Source organism: Tripterygium wilfordii, chromosome 1, assembly GCF_013401445.1.
Source record: "Tripterygium wilfordii isolate XIE 37 chromosome 1, ASM1340144v1, whole genome shotgun sequence".
NCBI classification, from domain to species: domain Eukaryota; kingdom Viridiplantae; phylum Streptophyta; class Magnoliopsida; order Celastrales; family Celastraceae; genus Tripterygium; species Tripterygium wilfordii.
The window spans coordinates 3,815,749-3,834,953 of record NC_052232.1 but is presented as its reverse complement, the minus strand read 5'-3'; the positions used below and the strand labels follow the sequence as shown (position 1 = coordinate 3,834,953).

Genomic DNA, 19,205 nt, shown 5'->3' with positions numbered 1-19,205 from the left:
TCACACACTAATCAGTTCCCTAAAATAGAGGGTGTTCAGCTATTTTCGAACACCAAAATAGGTGCTGAAAAATAACCAAATTTAATCCTTGCGACTTAAGAAAAACGTTGTTGAGTATAGTGAGAAGCAAGGGTATCTCCCGTAGAGGATTGAAATATAATTGCAAATCAAATCTAATTGTGACTCGAGCTAGACAGTATTGTGATTCGAGCTAAACGACTAACTTAGAATAATCAATAAGAAGTAGGAAACTTTTTGATTCTTATAAGAGAAAGAGTCAAGGGAAAGCTATCCACCACTAACAATCATGTACTGCTGCAATCTTCAACTGTAATTCTTGATTCACGAATGACGATGTTTAAGATAAAACAATGGCATGTTGATTTTATCTTATTCATTGGCTACTTGAGACTTTATGAAGATATGGGCGATCAATCATATTGTCCTAGCAATAGAATTCTAAGACATGCATCTAAGCGTGCACTCAAAGAAACATATCTCAGATTTCATCAACAAGTAATATAGTGAAAAGGTTTTCATTCGATATCAAGAAATAAGATTAAAGATTAACGAAGTATCAATACAATCATGTTCGGGCTTCAACCAGCCCCTTAACTGAAGGAAAACTAGCCACTCATCATCTGTTTTGAACACTAAAACACAAAAGAGAAAGAGACAACCAAGTAGTAGATCTCCGCTTGCTTGCTGCCGATTTCACCTTCTCTTTGCGTCCTCCGTTCGTTCTTTCCTCCGTCCGTCTGTTCTTCGATGACTTTTACATCCCTTTTATAGTTTCACAATAGGGCACGACTGAGACTTTTGAGACAAAATAGGAATTAAGTCCAATTACCATAAGGAAGTGATTCTCCTAATTGATACAGAACTCGACTTTCGATACACTTCTCCTTATGGAAACTGAACTTAATTGATTGAGAGAGTTGTCATTGACTTCTAACACATGATTCGAGTGCCCCGTAATCTCCCAAGATTTGTTCCTTGTCTTGAGTACCAAGAATGGTAACTTGAGGTATCAAATCTTCTAATTTCGTATATAATTTCTGCACTGAACCACTGATGCTAAAACCGATGCAACTTCCTCTAGGGAACTCCAAATCACGAACCGTAAAATTCTATGGAAACTAGACTTCTAGATCTTTCCAACGGTATATCACTTGTTGTCCAATTCCTCCTGAGCACGTCCAGTTTATTCCGTGAAATTGACGAATCTGTTTAGGAACCTGACTTGGCTTCAAAATTGTGAACATATTCATCTTTTCTTATTTCACCATATTTTTGCCTCTTTAGCTCTCAATCACCATTAGGGACGTATTCCTTCAAAACTTACACAAAACACATCAAAACAACCAATTTCACAAAGGAAACTAGTGCAAAGTATAGGAATAAGGGATGTAAAATGTGCATAAATATGTGTTATCAAATACCCCCAAACCTGAACTTTTGCTAGTCCCCGAGCAAAATGGTAAACAAAAGATAAATAATAACCTAGGCCACTTTCGTAGGGAAACACGATGACACTTAACGTGTGTCACAAGCCTTTAAACCTCTAGGTGTCCCTAGTAGGAGGAGTTGTGTCTCTTGAGGGTTTACTAGAACGATATCCACAAACATTTATGAAACCAAAATTGTAAAAGGGCATCCTTTAAACAAAGTAATAGAAACCAATGTGTGTCAATCGTACTCAATGAACTAAGATCATGCCACTATAAGGAAATACATCACAATGTATAGACTAATGCAGATACTCATAAAATCCAAGCTTAAAGAAACACCATACCCGAATGCCATGGAATAAATTCGCCTTGACTCTATACCTCACATGATAACTTTCTCTCCTTTTCTTTTAGTTCACTCAGAACCTAGGGCTTGAAATCTCTCACAAGCATACGTGGCGGAAGTTATGTGAAATAGGTAAGGATATTCCACGTATGAATAGATGACAATGAAGCACATTTATAGAAAGAAGATCTCACGAAAGAAATCAGATACTAAGAGCACAGATAAACCATAACACTTATCTTCACTTCCAAGAGAAATTCACCCAAAAATCAGTTAGGTCTTTTGTTATGGTTGTAACGTAAGGTAAGGCTTATGGGTAGGAAAGAAAGAAATACAAAGGGATCAGAGCTTGAGTTATACTAAAGTCTTGCATTCATGAAGTACAATAGGTTGGCCCGCTTATAAACTTTGTAATTGGTGTCCAGGCCTTCAGTGCTCTCTTTTTCTTTTTCTTCTTTTTCTTTTTTTTTTTTCACTTGGGAGCTCAAATGATTTTTCCTTAATTTGTGAGCTCATATTCTTCTTAACTCCAATTTCGTTTCTTTTTTTTTTTTTTTTTTCATTACAACATATTTCTTTCTTCCAATCAAAGCACAATCTGCCTCGGTACACACCATATTTTTTTTTCTTTTATTTCCAGCTCAACCTCGAATTTCTACAAGATTACCTTAACATAGCTCAAGCTACAGGGTAGGTTCAGAACAGGGCAAGCTGGATAAGTTGAGGGTAATGAAAGAAAAGGCTTAAGTGTTTGGTTTCAACAGGGTAAACGGCGCACACAAAAGGTAATGAATTCAAAAGGTTTAACAAGGGTAAGACACGCATAGCCTAACTTCATCTTTCAGGGTTCATTCAACTCAAAAGCAAAGGCAAGCATCATGATATCTGTATAGAGATTAGTTCTTTAGTATCCAATGCAAGGCCTAGTGAGATCAATCTAAACGATGAAGTTGAGAGTGTTTAAGAATAGAAATAACAATGCATCTCTCAGAAAAAATCAGTATAGGCTCAAAAATCTCACAAGGTAGTCTCCACTATTTTTCCACAGTTCATTCTGCTATGGCATCCTTGTCCACCAAGATATTAAGAGCACAACACAATTAAATGAATCATCTATGATGCAATCCCTACGTGACACTCTCTCAGTCAAAGATTATTGATCAATGCACACCATATACATCTCCATTAGTAAGCAAAAGTAGCACTTCAACTCAAGGTTTCAAAACAGTTTTTTTTATTTTTTTTGTTTTTTTTGACTGACTCTAAACCTTGACTCTAAACATTTCCCGCACCCCCAAACCTAAACTAAACATTGTCCCAATGTTAAGAAATTAAAACACAGAACAAGCTAAGCCAAGCATGGAAAGAGGGAAACACAACTAACTATTAGAAATTAAAACTGAAAAGAAAAGAAAAGTTACGAGAGTGTAGCCTTCTTCTCCCTTGTTGGGTTGCCTCCCAAGTAGCGCTTGAGTTAACGTCTTCAGCCAGACGGCACCACAAATCATGCACTAACATCAGGGTCACGGAGAGGTACATTCTCCACCAACTCAAGGTATGGCTTAAGCCGATGCCCATTCACCTTAAAAGTGCTCCCTGTTTTTGGATTCTGAATTTCAACTGCACCATGAGAGAAAACATTAGTAACAACAAATGGTCCACACCAACGAGAGCGAAGTTTACCCGGAAACAACTTAAGTCGAGAATCAAAGAGAAGGACTTTCTGGCCAACTTCAAAGGTCTTCTTGGCAATTAGCTTATCATGAAACGCCTTCGTCTTCTCCTTGTAAATTCGAGAATTCTCATATGCTTCAGTCCTTAACTCGTCAAGTTCGTTCAACTGAAGACGTCTATGATCACCCGCCAACCTCATATCAAAATTGAACTTCTTGATGGCCCAATAAGCACGGTGTTCAAGCTCCACTGGAAGATGGCATGACTTCCCATATAGTAACCGAAAAGGACTCATGCCAATGGGGGTCTTGTAGGCAGTTCTATATGCCCATAAAGCATCGTCCAACCTATCACTCCAATCTTTTCGGTTTGTATTGACGGTTCTTTCTAGAATGTGTTTAATCTCTCTATTCGAAACTTCTGCTTGACCATTCGTTTGAGGGTGGTATGGTGTAGACACTTTGTGAGTGATATTATACTTCTTCAACAAAGCTTCAAAAGATCTGTTACAAAAATGAGTTCCTCCATCGCTGACAATAGCTCGAGGCGTACCAAACCTTGAAAAGATTTTAGCTCGAAGAAAACTGAGAACAACTTTAGAATCGTTAGTCCGAGTGGCCTGTGCCTCCACCCACTTAGAAACATAATCTACAGCGAGAAGTATATAAAGGAATCCATGAGAAGAAGGAAAGGGACCCATGAAATCAATGCCCCAAACATCAAAGATTTCAACAATATTGAATGGGTTTAGTGGCATTTGATTTCTTGGCCCAATATTACCTGTCCTTTGACAACGATCACAAGTCTTACAAAAATGATATGCATCCTTGAACAATGATGGCCAATAAAAACCACTCTCAAGTACTTTAAGAGCTGTCCTCTTAGCTCCATAGTGGCCTCCACATGCATAAGAGTGACAGAAAGTTAGAATAGAATCAAACTCACTTTCGGGTACACACCTTCTTATCACTTGATCCGGGCATTGCTTCCATAAATATGGATCATCCCACACATAGTACTTTGCCATCGTGACAAGTCTATCCTTTTGTGCTCTAGTGAAGTCCGCCGGAATCTTCTTGGTAACAACATAATTGATGATATCCGCATACCAAGGATCCGCAACCTGCATAGCAAAAATTTGTTCATCAGGAAATTGTTCTTGTAAGGGTAAAACCTCACCTTCCCAAGTTCGAGTATGTGTCATGCGGCTGAGATGATCCGCCACAACATTCTCACACCCCTTCTTGTCTTTGATTTCAATATCAAACTCTTGAAGCAAGAGCATCCATCGAATCAGTCTAGGCTTAGCATCCTTTTTTGTGAGAAGATATTTTAACGCTGCATGGTCAGAAAAAACAATCACTTTAGTGCCTATAAGATATGATCGAAATTTATCTAAAGCGAAAACAACAGCAAGTAGCTCCTTCTCTGTGGTGGTATAATTGACTTGAGCCTCATTGAGAGTCCGAGATGCATAGTAGATAACGTGAGGCAGCTTGTTTACTCGTTGTCCCAAAACAGCGCCCACTGCGTAGTCACTTGCATCGCACATTAATTCAAATGGGAGGCTCCAATCTGGTGGCACAATGATAGGGGCTGTTGTTAACATTCCCTTAAGCTTGTCAAACGCCACTTTGCATTCTTCATTGAACTCAAATTCCACTTCTTTTTGAAGTAGGCGGCAAAGAGGCCTTGTAATCTTTGAGAAATCCTTGATGAAGCGTCGATAGAAACCTGCATGACCAAGAAAAGAACGAACCTCCCTCACACATGTAGGGGGTGGTAAAGAACGAACAAGATCTATCTTTGCTTTATCAACTTCAATACCCTTAAGAGATATAATATGGCCTAAAACTATGCCTTGTGTTACCATGAAGTGACACTTCTCCCAATTAAGTACAAGGTGAGTTTCTTGACAACGTTTTAAAACAAGCGACAAATTATGAAGACAATGGTCAAAAGAATTACCGAAAACTGAAAAATCATCCATGAATACCTCAATAATTTTTTCGACCATGTCAGAAAATATGCTCATCATACAACGTTGAAATGTGGCAGGCGCGTTGCATAAACCGAAAGGCATCCTCCTATACGCAAATGTTCCGAAGGGACAAGTGAATGTCGTCTTCTCTTGATCTTCCGGAGCTATGGCAATTTGGTTGTAGCCCGAGTAGCCATCCAAGAAACAATAATATGCATGACCTGCAAGATGCTCAAGCATCTGATCAATAAAAGGTAAAGGAAAGTGATCCTTACGCGTAGTATTGTTGAGCTTGCGATAGTCGATGCACACTCTCCAGCCCGTTTGCAAACGTTGAGGCACTAGTTCATTGTCCTTGTTCTTGACAACTGTTATTCCAGATCGTTTGGGCACAACTTGTACAGGACTCACCCATTTACTGTCAGAGATAGGGTATATCATACCGGCATCAAGAAGTTTGAGAACTTCTTTCTTTACCACTTCCATCATAGGAGGGTTCAATCGACGTTGGGATTCTCTTGTAGGTTTTGATCCTTCCTCAAGAAGTATTCTATGCATGCATGTGGTTGGGCTTATGCCCTTGATATCTGCTATACTCCAGCCAATTGCTGTTCTATGCTCTCTGAGAACTCGAATCAGCTTATCTTTATCCTCTACCAAAAGGTTAGCTACGATAATAACTGGTAGTGTCTCATTGTCTCCCAAGTATGCATATTGTAGATGGTCTGGTAGCTGTTTAAGCTCCAATTTTGGTGCCTCAATCACAGAAGGTACAAGTTTTTCATTAGAAATTGGAAGAGAAATAAAAGGAGAATAATACTTACCTTGTACCCGTGGCAAAGCTTCAAGGGCAGCCACCGAAGTCTCCAATTCTTCACACCAAATAGCTTCTTGGTTGGTCATTGTGATGGCTGATTGTTGGCATGGTAATAAACCCAATTCCAGCACAGTTTTTAAAGAGTCATCACCCATGCTTGTATTGAATGTATCCTGCACCAAATAATCAAAAGTATCAATGGAAAAACAAGATTGATCATCACAAGGATACCTCATTGCTTCGAAAATTCTAAAGCCAATTTTTTCTCCTTGAATTTCCATGGACAAGGTTCCTTCATAGACATCAATCTTGGTACGCGCAGTTCTCATGAAGGGCCGGCCAAGTATGAGGGGTATGGAGACCGGCATAACAACTTCTTCCATCTCCAACACAAAGAAGTCGGCCGGAAAGATCAATTCATTCACACGTACCAAAACATCTTCCAACAAACCTCTTGGTCGTCTAAGTGATCTATCCGCAAGTTGAATAGCTGACCGGATCTCTATTTTGAGGTCCTAATACTATCTAATTAGGAGGTTCTAGTGCTTATAGTAATTCATTTGTGTTTAAATAAAGTAATTTTACTCTTATACATGTTTCCCGTTGGTTCTGCAGGAAATCGGGCTTAAATGACTGAATTGGGCACTTTTTGCTGTGAGGTGTCGGGACTTAGATTATGAAGATATTCTTGAAGACTACAAGCTCCAACGGTACACTAATCTATGGCCGAGATTGAATTGTTTTATGAATGGATTAGATTACAACAAGACTTGAAGGGTTAAGATGATCATTTAAAGGTGAATCCAATGGTTGTGCATAAGACAACATTCTTGCTTGCAATTTTTGACTTAAAAGAAGATCTTACTTGATTTTTGGAGTCAAAGATGGCTGCAAGTTGCTACACATTTAAAAGGAAATTGTTGGAGATACCAATGCCAAGATTTGGTGCAAGTTGGATCAAATTGTCAAAGATGACAAAATTGTTGGAGATACCAAGGTCAAGATTTGGTGCAAGTTTAATCAAATGGTCAAAGATGGCTGCAAGTGCACATGACAACTCAAATCTTGCAAAGCTAGACTTGGAAAATAATGCAAGTTCAACGGCTACATATTGCAAGGTTGAGATTTAATGAATTATTCATTGACTTCTCCAAGATGAAGCCACCATAGAAGTAGTGTAGATCTAGTTTCTCTCTCTAAGTTTTCTTTGTTGTTTTTGGTGCTTTCTCTTGATTTTGTATAAACTCTGATTTAGATGACAATAGATTGGATGTTTATTGCAACAATCATGAGTGGGTAGTTCTCTTCTCTAGTTTCTAATCCCGAATGGTGGATGCAAGGTTTCAATTACTCAAGGTATGCTTAAAGAATCGTATCTTCGATTTCTCTCTTTTAATTTCGTGATAGTTGTGTGATTGGATCTATGGGAATGACATATTTGATTGTATTCTTGGATTGTCTAGTCTAGGGATTGCATTTAATGTGTTCGATTGAGAATTGTTAAACCCATTGCATGATTTTCTTAATTAATTGAGTTTTTCATTGCATAGCTATTAATTATGTGTATTGATGATGGGGTTTTGGGTTAATTTAGGAATGTGCATGGGAGAGTTATGGTTAATTGATCTTTGAGTGTGAAACTAGGGTGTTAGCCAAGCCGAGCCCCAAGGGGGAACATTAATCCATAATATTAGGTGCTTATCCCTTTGCGTTCATCGTAGATTAAGAGACCCGATGGCCTACATGTATGAATTGAAGTCTTATAACCCAATTCTCTTTGCATATGCATGATTGATAGTATCACACAATGCATTGTGTATGGTTGTGTGTGTTTGCAATGATACCTTGAGTATGAGAACCGAGTAGCCACCGGGACGGATTAGAGACTAGGTTTTTAACTAATTGTTTTAAATCCATTTCGTGCTTACTTTGATTACAAAATCGCTCATGCTACCGAGTCATTCGGCCCATTTCTTTTACTTGCTTTTATTTGATATTCATTGTGTTTATTAGTGTTAGCTAGTCATTTGCATATCATTCACTTCAAATTTGCATTGCTTCCTCGTGGATCGATACCGGACTCACCGGTTTATTACTTGACGATACCCTACACTTGGGGTAAGTACACACACACTTTGGTGTCGGTCAAGTGAGGGGTTGAATGTGCAAGAACAAGAACAACCCATCATTACCTCAAGGAGTGGGATAGTAATTGACAATACCATGACTCCTAAGGTAAGTGAGGATGATAAATTAGTGGAAGAAGTGGGTGGTGAGGTGAAAAATGTTATAGTTGGAGATAGATCATGTCGAGACAAGGACAATGCTCAAGTTGAAAAGGTTGAGGAAAAGAGCGAAGATAAGAGAAATGAAGAGAAAGAGGAAAATAAAGTGAGAAAAAAGGGGAACAAGTTAGACCTTGGGAGGGAAATTGAGTACGTCCCTAAGCTTTATATTCACTCTCATGTTGAGGACAAATTAAAGTTGACACTTGCACATGATTCAATTGAGGTTGTACTAGCATTGGTTGAGAAAGGTAGTAAACTTTTGATTGAGGGAGATGCTATGAAAGGAGTTTTGAAATCCTTAACTATTTACGGTGTGGGATTTTTGTCCTCTCTTTTAGGAGCTTTAGAGCCTTCCCCACTCAAAGTTGAATCATACCAAGTGCATCCTCAAAAACCAAAAAAAATACCTTTGCCAAGTGGATTTAAAAAGTCCTCTAAATGCTACTTTGCACAGAAATTTTTTACAGAAATTAAAAAAGTATGGCGTCCCAAATCCCAATTACAATTTTTTCCATGTGAGTCTTGGAAAAAAGGGACCGAATCATGTGTGGTCCGTCATGTTCCTCAACATGGGAGTAGTGATTATGAGGATGTTCTTGGGATCTCAAGGATCCCAGTTCTCCCATGTGTCATGATTAGATTTCACCCTTGTACCATAGTATGATTGTGATTAGTTTTAATTTGATTTCAATTTTTGTGTGTGTTTTGTATGCTCACAATCCATTTCACAATTTTTGCTCCTTGTGCACTTATTCAAGTTGGGGGGTGAGAATTGTGACATGGTTGTGTGTTATGTTTTGATTTTTGTTTACCCTTTAATTTTGGTGTGTTTTTGTATGTTCACAATGCATTTCACAATTTGTTATTGCCTTGTTTTTTATTCTTGACATTGGGGACAATGTCTCATTTAAGTTGGGGGGTGAGTGAATTGTGAATTCATTGTGAAACTTGCTTTATTTTGGTGTGCTTTTGTGAATATCAAAAACTTGAAAAAAAAAAAAAAAAAAAAATTTCTTGTTGTGTCATGCTTGGATAGTGTGGTTGGTATTAACTTTTTCAGGATATGCTTCGTTTCTCATGATTCCGATCACTTTTGAAGAGTATGGTATGATTTTCTACCCTCTATCCTATTGTGTTGTGCTTTGTTGTTCATACATGCTAGATGGACTTTAGGAAGGGAATGGTAGATGCTTTTGGGATTCACTACCAATTTGATTGTTAATTTCTTATTCTTGTTCACACGTGCAAGTGTAGAGTAAGTTTCTTGATTTCTTTTGTGAAGTCGAAGCATGTGATTGAGTAGGATGACTATGATCAATTTCTCTTGGAATGACTGAGACCTAGTTTGATATCAAAATTGTGTAGTTGAGCAGACATCTTGGCATTAAAACATTTGTATGACTGCGTTTTTGGATCCTTTTGTCTGAAAAATTACCTTTTTACCCTTCTCATTCTTTTGAACCATTCTTCATTAATATACATTGGGTTTTGGGTGATGCTCTTCATTGATATTCATTTGACATCTTAGCGCGTGTTCTTCAATAGCTTTGTAAACATTACATTTGATTACTGAGAAGTGTGATTTTTGTATTTTGCCACTTGCTTGTGAACTTAGGATTGAAGGATTCACTAGGTTGAGAGATTTGAGCTTAGCCTATTCATTTGTGAGTGATTATAAGCCCCAAATTTCTTTAAGCCTCTTGATTTCACTTACAAGCCTTGTGTGAGCTATTTTCCCAAATATTTCCCATCTTTGGTTGCAAGGTTGAGTAGGAGCTTGAAAAATAAATCGGTAGTGATATTACCCCTCCTTATTATGAGAAAAAAAATTATGAGGGTTGTTGTATAAATGATGTTATATTCAAAAAAAAAAAAAAAAAAAAAAAAAGGGTGTATGCAATAAAGTTAATCCTTTGTGTGTAAAGGATGAGAAGTGTTTGAATTTGTGGTACAATGGAAGGGGTGACAAAATGAGAATTTAGCTCACATGTTTGAACTTAACCTTGCAACTTGTTACCTAGATTCAAATTCTTCCTACCTTGTCCCATGACCACATTACAACCCACCTTTTGATGAATTTGATCCAAGGTAAGCAAGTGAGTTGGTGAATGCATTAGTTGCTCTTGTAGGTGATTTCTTTCTCAAAGCTATGCCCATCCAAAATTATCTTTCATAAACACATACATTTAATTCAATTGTGTAAGTCATTCACTTAGCACAATGATTTCATGTTTTTGTGTACATTTGGGATTGGGAATTTATGAACACCAAAAGGGTCCATAACAAGGTTTTGCTTGTGTGAATATGTTGAGTTGTCTAGTTTGATTGCTAGTTTGATTGCACATATATTTTTCATAGTATAAAATGTTCTTGGTCATTTTTAAGGGGATTGAGATTGATTTTCCAAAGAGTTTGCATGTTTTCGACTAGCGGGGGAATTGGGGGATTAGCTCTATTTCTTGCATGTGAGAACTTAAGAATAATTTATGGTGCTTTCAAAGTAATAGTGGATCCCTTGGTAAGTGTTTGTGGGTATCGCTCTGATAAGCCCTCACGAGACTACAACTCGTCCACTAGGGTGACCTAGGGGTTTAAAGGCTTGTTGCATGCGCTAAATGCAACCGTGATGCCTACGTCAGTGAGTTAGGATTTTATTTTTAGAAGTGTTTGCATTGCTAGGGACTAGCAACGTCTAAGTTGGGGGGTGTGACCGGATCTCTATTTTGAGGTCCTAATACTATCTAATTAGGAGGTTCTAGTGCTTATAGTAATTCATTTGTGTTTAAATAAAGTAATTTTACTCTTATACATGTTTCCCGTTGGTTCTGCAGGAAATCGGGCTTAAATGACTGAATTGGGCACTTTTTGCTGTGAGGTGTCGGGACTTAGATTATGAAGATATTCTTGAAGACTACAAGCTCCAACGGTACACTAATCTATGGCCGAGATTGAATTGTTTTATGAATGGATTAGATTACAACAAGACTTGAAGGGTTAAGATGATCATTTAAAGGTGAATCCAATGGTTGTGCATAAGACAACATTCTTGCTTGCAATTTTTGACTTAAAAGAAGATCTTACTTGATTTTTGGAGTCAAAGATGGCTGCAAGTTGCTACACATTTAAAAGGAAATTGTTGGAGATACCAATGCCAAGATTTGGTGCAAGTTTGATCAAATGGTCAAAGATGACAAAATTGTTGGAGATACCAAGGTCAAGATTTGGTGCAAGTTTAATCAAATGGTCAAAGATGGCTGCAAGTGCACATGACAACTCAAATCTTGCAAAGCTAGACTTGGAAAATAATGTAAGTGCAACGGCTACATATTGCAAGGTTGAGATTTAATGAATTATTCATTGACTTCTCCAAGATGAAGCCACCATAGAAGTAGTGTAGATCTAGTTTCTCTCTCTAAGTTTTCTTTGTTGTTTTTGGTGCTTTCTCTTGATTTTGTATAAACTCTGATTTAGATGACAATAGATTGGATGTTTATTGCAACAATCATGAGTGGGTAGTTCTCTTCTCTAGTTTCTAATCCCGAATGGTGGATGCAAGGTTTCAATTACTCAAGGTATGCTCAAAGAATCGTATCTTCGATTTCTCTCTTTTAATTTCGTGATAGTTGTGTGATTGGATCTATGGGAATGACATATTTGATTGTATTCTTGGATTGTCTAGTCTAGGGATTGCATTTAATGTGTTCGATTGAGAATTGTTAAACCCATTGCATGATTTTCTTAATTAATTGAGTTTTTCATTGCATAGCTATTAATTATGTGTATTGATGATGGGGTTTTGGGTTAATTTAGGAATGTGCATGGGAGAGTTATGGTTAATTGATCTTTGAGTGTGAAACTAGGGTGTTAGCCAAGCCGAGCCCCAAGGGGGAACATTAATCCATAATATTAGGTGCTTATCCCTTTGCGTTCATCGTAGATTAAGAGACCCGATGGCCTACATGTATGAATTGAAGTCTTATAACCCAATTCTCTTTGCATATGCATGATTGATAGTATCACACAATGCATTGTGTATGGTTGTGTGTGTTTGCAATGATACCTTGAGTATGAGAACCGAGTAGCCACCGGGACGGATTAGAGACTAGGTTTTTAACTAATTGTTTTAAATCCATTTCGTGCTTACTTTGATTACAAAATCGCTCATGCTACCGAGTCATTCGGCCCATTTCTTTTACTTGCTTTTATTTGATATTCATTGTGTTTATTAGTGTTAGCTAGTCATTTGCATATCATTCACTTCAAATTTGCATTGCTTCCTTGTGGATCGATACCGGACTCACCGGTTTATTACTTGACGATACCCTACACTTGGGGTAAGTACACACACACTTTGGTGTCGGTCAATAGCCACACTAGTCTCTTGGAGCTCACCTAGATCAAGTGCTTCATAAACAGAAAAAGGCATTAAATTTATAGAAGCACCTAAATCAAGTAAGGCTTTTTCAAACCTTTTTTCACCGATGGTACACGGTATGGTAAAGCTTCCATGGTCTTTCAATTTGGGAGGTAGTTTACGTTGGAGCACAGCTGACACCTCCTCACTCAGAGCTATTGTTTCATGTTCTTCAAATCTCCTCTTGTTAGTGCAAAGCTCCTTAAGAAATTTCGCATACTTGGGAATCTGTTTTATAGCATCCAAGAGAGGGATGTTTACTTGGACCTTACGAAAGGTATCCAAGATATCTTTATCGTGTTGCTCCTTCTTGGTTTTCATGAACCTGCGAGGGAAAGGAATGGGCACAGTATACGAATTTGAAGCATTGGTTACCTGATGGTCGGTTATTTGCTTCTCCTCAATATTTTTTTCCATCTCCTTTTGCCCAAGAATTGTGTCCCTTTTGTCCTCCTCCTCTACCACATCATTCTTTCCTTTGTTATTCAACATTGGCTTGTCCAGAACGTGCTTTCCACTCCTCAAAGTCACAGCTGCTGCTTGTTCAGGGTTTACTCCTTTAGGATTAATTTCGGTTTGGCTAGGGAGTTTACCCGGTTCCCTTTGAGAAAGAACAGTCACAACTTGACTCATTTGTCTCTCAAGGTTCTCTATAGCCTTATCTTGCTTTTGAAAACGACTATCTGCTTTCTGTATAAAGGAATTAGTGCTATCAACCATAGTCATAACCAAATCTTCAAGTGACTTACCAGGTGCACGTTGCAAAAGTGTTGGAGGATTCATAGCTCGAGCTATCTGTCCTTGGCACGAGCCTTGAGGTGCAGTAATTGCTTGTTGGACATTGTCATTGTTACTCCATCTTAAGTTTGGATGGTCATGCCAACCCGGATTATAAGTATTGGAGTAAGGGTTATACCTTGACCTTTGTGCCGCATAGTTAGCTTGCTCCAGCTCTGTAGAATACATGTGACAAGTTTCAGTTGTATGATCAATATTGAAACATTTAGCACATACCTCACTTTGAGTAGCTTGTCTTATTGGGAGTATGGTCTTCATTAGCATGTCTAATTTATTTTCAATAGCTGTTATTTGTGAGGAAGATCCATCTCGAACATTTACTTCATAAACACTCCTACTCCTTGATCCTTGCCTTCCTCCAGTAGAGAATTGCTGAGAATTTTCACTTAAAGTCTCGAATATTTGAAAAGCCTCATTACTTGTTTTATTCATGAAAGCTCCCCCACATGCTGAGTCCACTAAGACTTTGTTGGCATCGTTCAAGCCTTCATAAAAGGATTGAGCTTGGTCATCTTTGGAAAAACCATGATGAGGACACTTGCGAAGCAACTCATTGAAATGCACCCATGCTTCATGAAAAGAATCTCTATCTTTCTGCTGGAAGGCATTTATCTCCTTTCTCAATTGCCTTGTTTTCTGAGCAGGGAAATACTTTGTGATGAACTTGGTAGCCAGCTGATCCCATGTGGTAATAGATCCTGCTGGCAAGGAATTTAACCACCACTTAGCATCATCCTTTAGAGAAAAGGGAAAAAGAATTAACCTGAGTCCCTCGGCATTTAGGTGTTGGATGTTCTATGTCCTACACAGATCATAGAATTCCCGAAGGTGCATGTTCGGATCCTCCATCGACTTTCCATAAAAGTGTGGTACAGAATTGATCAATTGAGGAGATATGCTATATGTAGATGCCGCAGTGGGAGTAAAGGCAATGCAAGACGGCTGAGCTAGATTTGTAGGGACAAAAGAAGCCTTGAGTGGTTTCTCCTCTTCAGCCATTGCGTTATCCTCAAAAATATGCTGCTCTTCCTCTTCGTCCAAACTAGATCGTGGCGATGGTGGTAGTGACTGAGAGGATGTGGATTCCGTAATTCGGCGTTGGGCTGCTTCTTTACGGTGTAGACGAGCAGTGCGTTCAATCTCTGGATTGTAAACAAGGTCCTTTCCTTGAGAACTTCGAGTGTGCATACACTGAAAAGAGAAACAAAAAGAAAATTAATTTGCAATTAAATAAAACAATCCCCGGCAACGGCGCCAAAAATTGTTCAGCTATTTTCGAACACCAAAATAGGTGCTGAAAAATAACCCAATTTAATCCTTGCGACTTAAGAAAAACGTTGTTGAGTATAGTGAGAAGCAAGGGTATCTCCCGCAGAGGATTGAAATATAATTGCAAATCAAATCTAATTGTGACTCGAGCTAGACAGTATTGTGATTCGAGCTAAACGACTAACTTAGAATAATCAATAAGAAGTAGGAAACGTTTTTGATTCTTATAAGAGAAAGAGTCAAGGGAAAGCTATCCACCACTAACAATCATGTACTGCTGCAATCTTCAACTGTAATTCTTGATTCACGAATGACGATGTTTAAGATAAAACAATGGCATGTTGATTTTATCTTATTGCTTTCTCTTAATTAGTATGTCAAGTGCATGGCATGTACTCCTTAACTTAGTTCTTAAGATGCAATCTAGAATGGCATGTTCATAGATTCAACACTCAAGAATCATTAAGCACAAAGAAAGCAAACATCACTAAATTCACAAGATGTGGCATGCATCTTACATAACCTAGAAATCGATTCACATGAATATGAGCTATCTTATTCATTGGCTACTTGAGACTTTATGAAGATATGGGCGATCAATCATATTGTCCTAGCAATAGAATTCTAAGACATGCATCTAAGCGTGCACTCAAAGAAACATCTCAGATTTCATCAACAAGTAATATAGTGAAAAGATTTTCATTCGATATCAAGAAATAAGATTAAAGATTAACGAAGCATCAATACAATCATGTTCGGGCTTCAACCAGCCCCTTAACTGAAGGAAAACTAGCCACTCATCATCTGTTTTGAACACTAAAACACAAAAGAGAAAGAGACAACCAAGTAGTAGATCTCCGCTTGCTTGCTGCCGATTTCACCTTCTCTTTGCGTCCTCCGTTCGTTCTTTCCTCCGTCCGTCTGTTCTTTGATGACTTTTACATCCCTTTTATAGTTTCACAATAGGGCACGACTGAGACTTTTGAGACAAAATAGGAATTAAGTCCAATTACCATAAGGAAGTGATTCTCCTAATTGATACAGAACTCGACTTTCGATACACTTCTCCTTATGGAAACTGAACTTAATTGATTGAGAGAGTTGTCATTGACTTCTAACACATGATTCGAGTGCCCCGTAATCTCCCAAGATTTGTTCCTTGTCTTGAGTACCAAGAATGGTAACTTGAGGTATCAAATCTTCTAATTTCGTATATAATTTCTGCACTGAACCACTGATGCTAAAACTGATGCAACTTCCTCTAGATCTTTCCAACGGTATATCACTTGTTGTCCAATTCCTCCTGAGCACGTCCAGTTTATTCCGTGAAATTGACGAATCTGTTTAGGAACCTGACTTGGCTTCAAAATTGTGAACATATTCATCTTTTCTTATTTCACCATATTTTTGCCTCTTTAGCTCTCAATCACCATTAGGGACGTATTCCTTCAAAACTTACACAAAACACATCAAAACAATCAATTTCACAAAGGAAACTAGTGCAAAGTATAGGAATAAGGGATGTAAAATGTGCATAAATATGTGTTATCAGAGGGATTATTCAACTGAAACAAATAAGCAAATTACTAATCAATATCTTCACATCCTCCCTTAAACTGAATACTGTTAAGTATCAGTTTACACATGAACTTGAACAAACTCCAAGCAGATTGCGCATCTTCAAGAAGACTTCTAGCTTTAATGGTTTTGTAAGAATATCAGCTATCTGTTCTTGACTTTGGCAATGAATCAACTTCACCACTCCCTCCTTAGTAAGGTCACGAAGAAAATGAAATCGGATATCTATATGCTTGCTCCTCCCATGCATCACAGGATTCTTGGACAACTTAATAGCTGAACTATTGTCACAAAAGATTTGAGTAGCCTCAGGTTATGAGCAACATAATTCTTCAAGTAACCTTCTCATCCATACAGCATGGCATGCACATGAAGCTGCAGCTATAAACTCAGCTTCAGTTGTTGATAGAGTAACCACAGGTTGCTTTCGTGATGACCAAGCCACAGCTGCTGAACTGAGCATGAATGCATATCCTGAAGTACTCCTTCGATCCTCCAAGTCACCACCATAGTCACTGTCACTAAATCCCACCAAGTTTGCGTCTGATTCTCAAAGTTGGAAGAGTGGAATAATCTTATTATCTTTTCAATATGTCGTGATAGACTAATTATATACAGAGAATAATGAAATATTTTACAGAGTGATTTTAGGAACTAATCATTGACTTCTTTCTACAATTAGACTCCTATAATCTTGCTGAATCTTTGAATTGACTTCTTGCTTGATATTATACAGCTGTGATCTTCTTGCTTGATATTATTGACTTCTTGCTTGATATTATACAGCTGTGATTTGACACTGATTTTCTCTTATAGAACAATCCAAAATCCACAGTCCCCTTTAGATAACGCAGAACTCTTTTTGCTGCTTGCAAATGTAACTTTGTGGGTGACTCCATAAATCTACTAATGAGGCTGACTACAAACATCATATCAGGCCGTGTGGCTGTTAAGTACATCAAGCTTCCCACAATCTGTTTGAAGTGTGTGCTATCACCTTTTATCCCATCAACATCTTTAGTAAGCTTAGTTCCCGGCACAATCGGATTTTGAACAGAATTGCAGTTGCTCATTTGAAATCTTTCAAGCACTTCCTGAGCATATTTCTTCTGTCCAATAAAAATCCCACTGTCTGTTTGCTTAACTTCAATACCGAGGAAATAATGCATCTTCCCTAGATCTGTCATCTCAAACTCAATCATCATAGACTTCTTAAATTCATCAAACAATGCCTCATCATTTCCAGTATATATAAGATCATCCACATAAAGACATACTATCAAGAATTTACCTCCTTCTCCATGCTTGATGAACAGAGTGTGTTCATATGGACACTTTTTAAAACCTTCCTTTGAGAAGAAAGATTCGATGCGACTATACCAAGCTCTAGGAGCTTGTTTCAGTCCATATAAAGCCTTTTTTAGTCTATAAACCTTCTGCTCTTCTCCCTTTTGTACATAGCCTGGAGGTTGATCTACAAAAACCTGCTCATTCAGTTCTCCATGCAAGAATGCCGATTTCACATCAAGTTGGTAGATGGACCAGTTGTTCTGAGCAGCCAAGGATATCACCAATCGAATTGTGTCATGCCTTGCTACAGGTGCAAACACTTCTGCGTAGTCTACTCCATACTCTTGTGTATATCCCTTAGCCACTAATCGTGCTTTGTATTTGCCTATCTCTCCATTTTCTTTGAGCTTTGTCTTATATATATCCACTTAACTCCAATGGTCTTCTCTCCTGCTGGTAATTCAGTAAGTTCCCAAGTATTGTTTTTCTCAATTGCGTCAATCTCTGAGTCCAGGGCATTTCTCCATTTTAAGCTTCTCACAGCATCATTAAAGGTGATTGGATCACTTTCAGCAAACAAGGCTAGTTGAGTAGTGTCTTCATCATCAGATAACCCATCCCCACTCACAAAATCTGTTAACCAAGCAGGAGTTCTCCTTGATCTTGGCTCTCTGGTTCCATGCTCAATTAAGTTGTCTTCAGCAGCCTCATTTTCTGATGCTCCAGCAATAGAGTCTACAACTGATTCTTCATTAGTAGCTTCAAGATCCACAGCAATTATCTCCTTTTTTCCTTCATCTGTCCAATCCCAACATTTTTCTTCATCAAAGACCACATCTCGACTGATTATGATCTTTTTTGTAACTGGATTATACAACCTGTAAGCCTTGGACTCATCACTGATTCCAAACATGACACATTGTATGCTCTTGTCATCAAGTTTGCTCCGTAGGTTATCATTTACATGAGCATATGCTAAACAACCAAAAACTCTGAAATGTGCAACTCCTGGTTTGTGCCCACTCCAAGCCTCTTCTGGAGTAACATCCTTCACAGCAAATGTTGGACACCTGTTGAGAATGCGAACACTCCAATTCACAGCTTCAGGCCAAAATGTCTTTGGCACATTTGTTCTTGCAAGCATGCAACGTACCATACTCATAATCGTGCGATTTTTCCTTTCTAAAACACCATTTTGCTGAGGTGTATAAGCTGCAGTTAACTGTCTTTGTATGCCATTTGCTTCACAAAAATTGTTGAATTCATGTGACATAAACTCTCCTCCACGATCAGTGCGGA

General features: G+C 38.2%; 1 non-coding gene across 1 annotated transcript; it reads left to right on the top strand.

Annotated features, from left to right (window-relative positions):
• The first annotated feature begins 14,289 nt into the window (after positions 1-14,289).
• Positions 14,290-14,396, top strand: LOC120004260. Its single transcript, XR_005469476.1, has one exon. It is a non-coding gene; the product is annotated as a small nucleolar RNA R71 (small nucleolar RNA).
• The last annotated feature ends 4,809 nt before the right edge of the window (positions 14,397-19,205 follow it).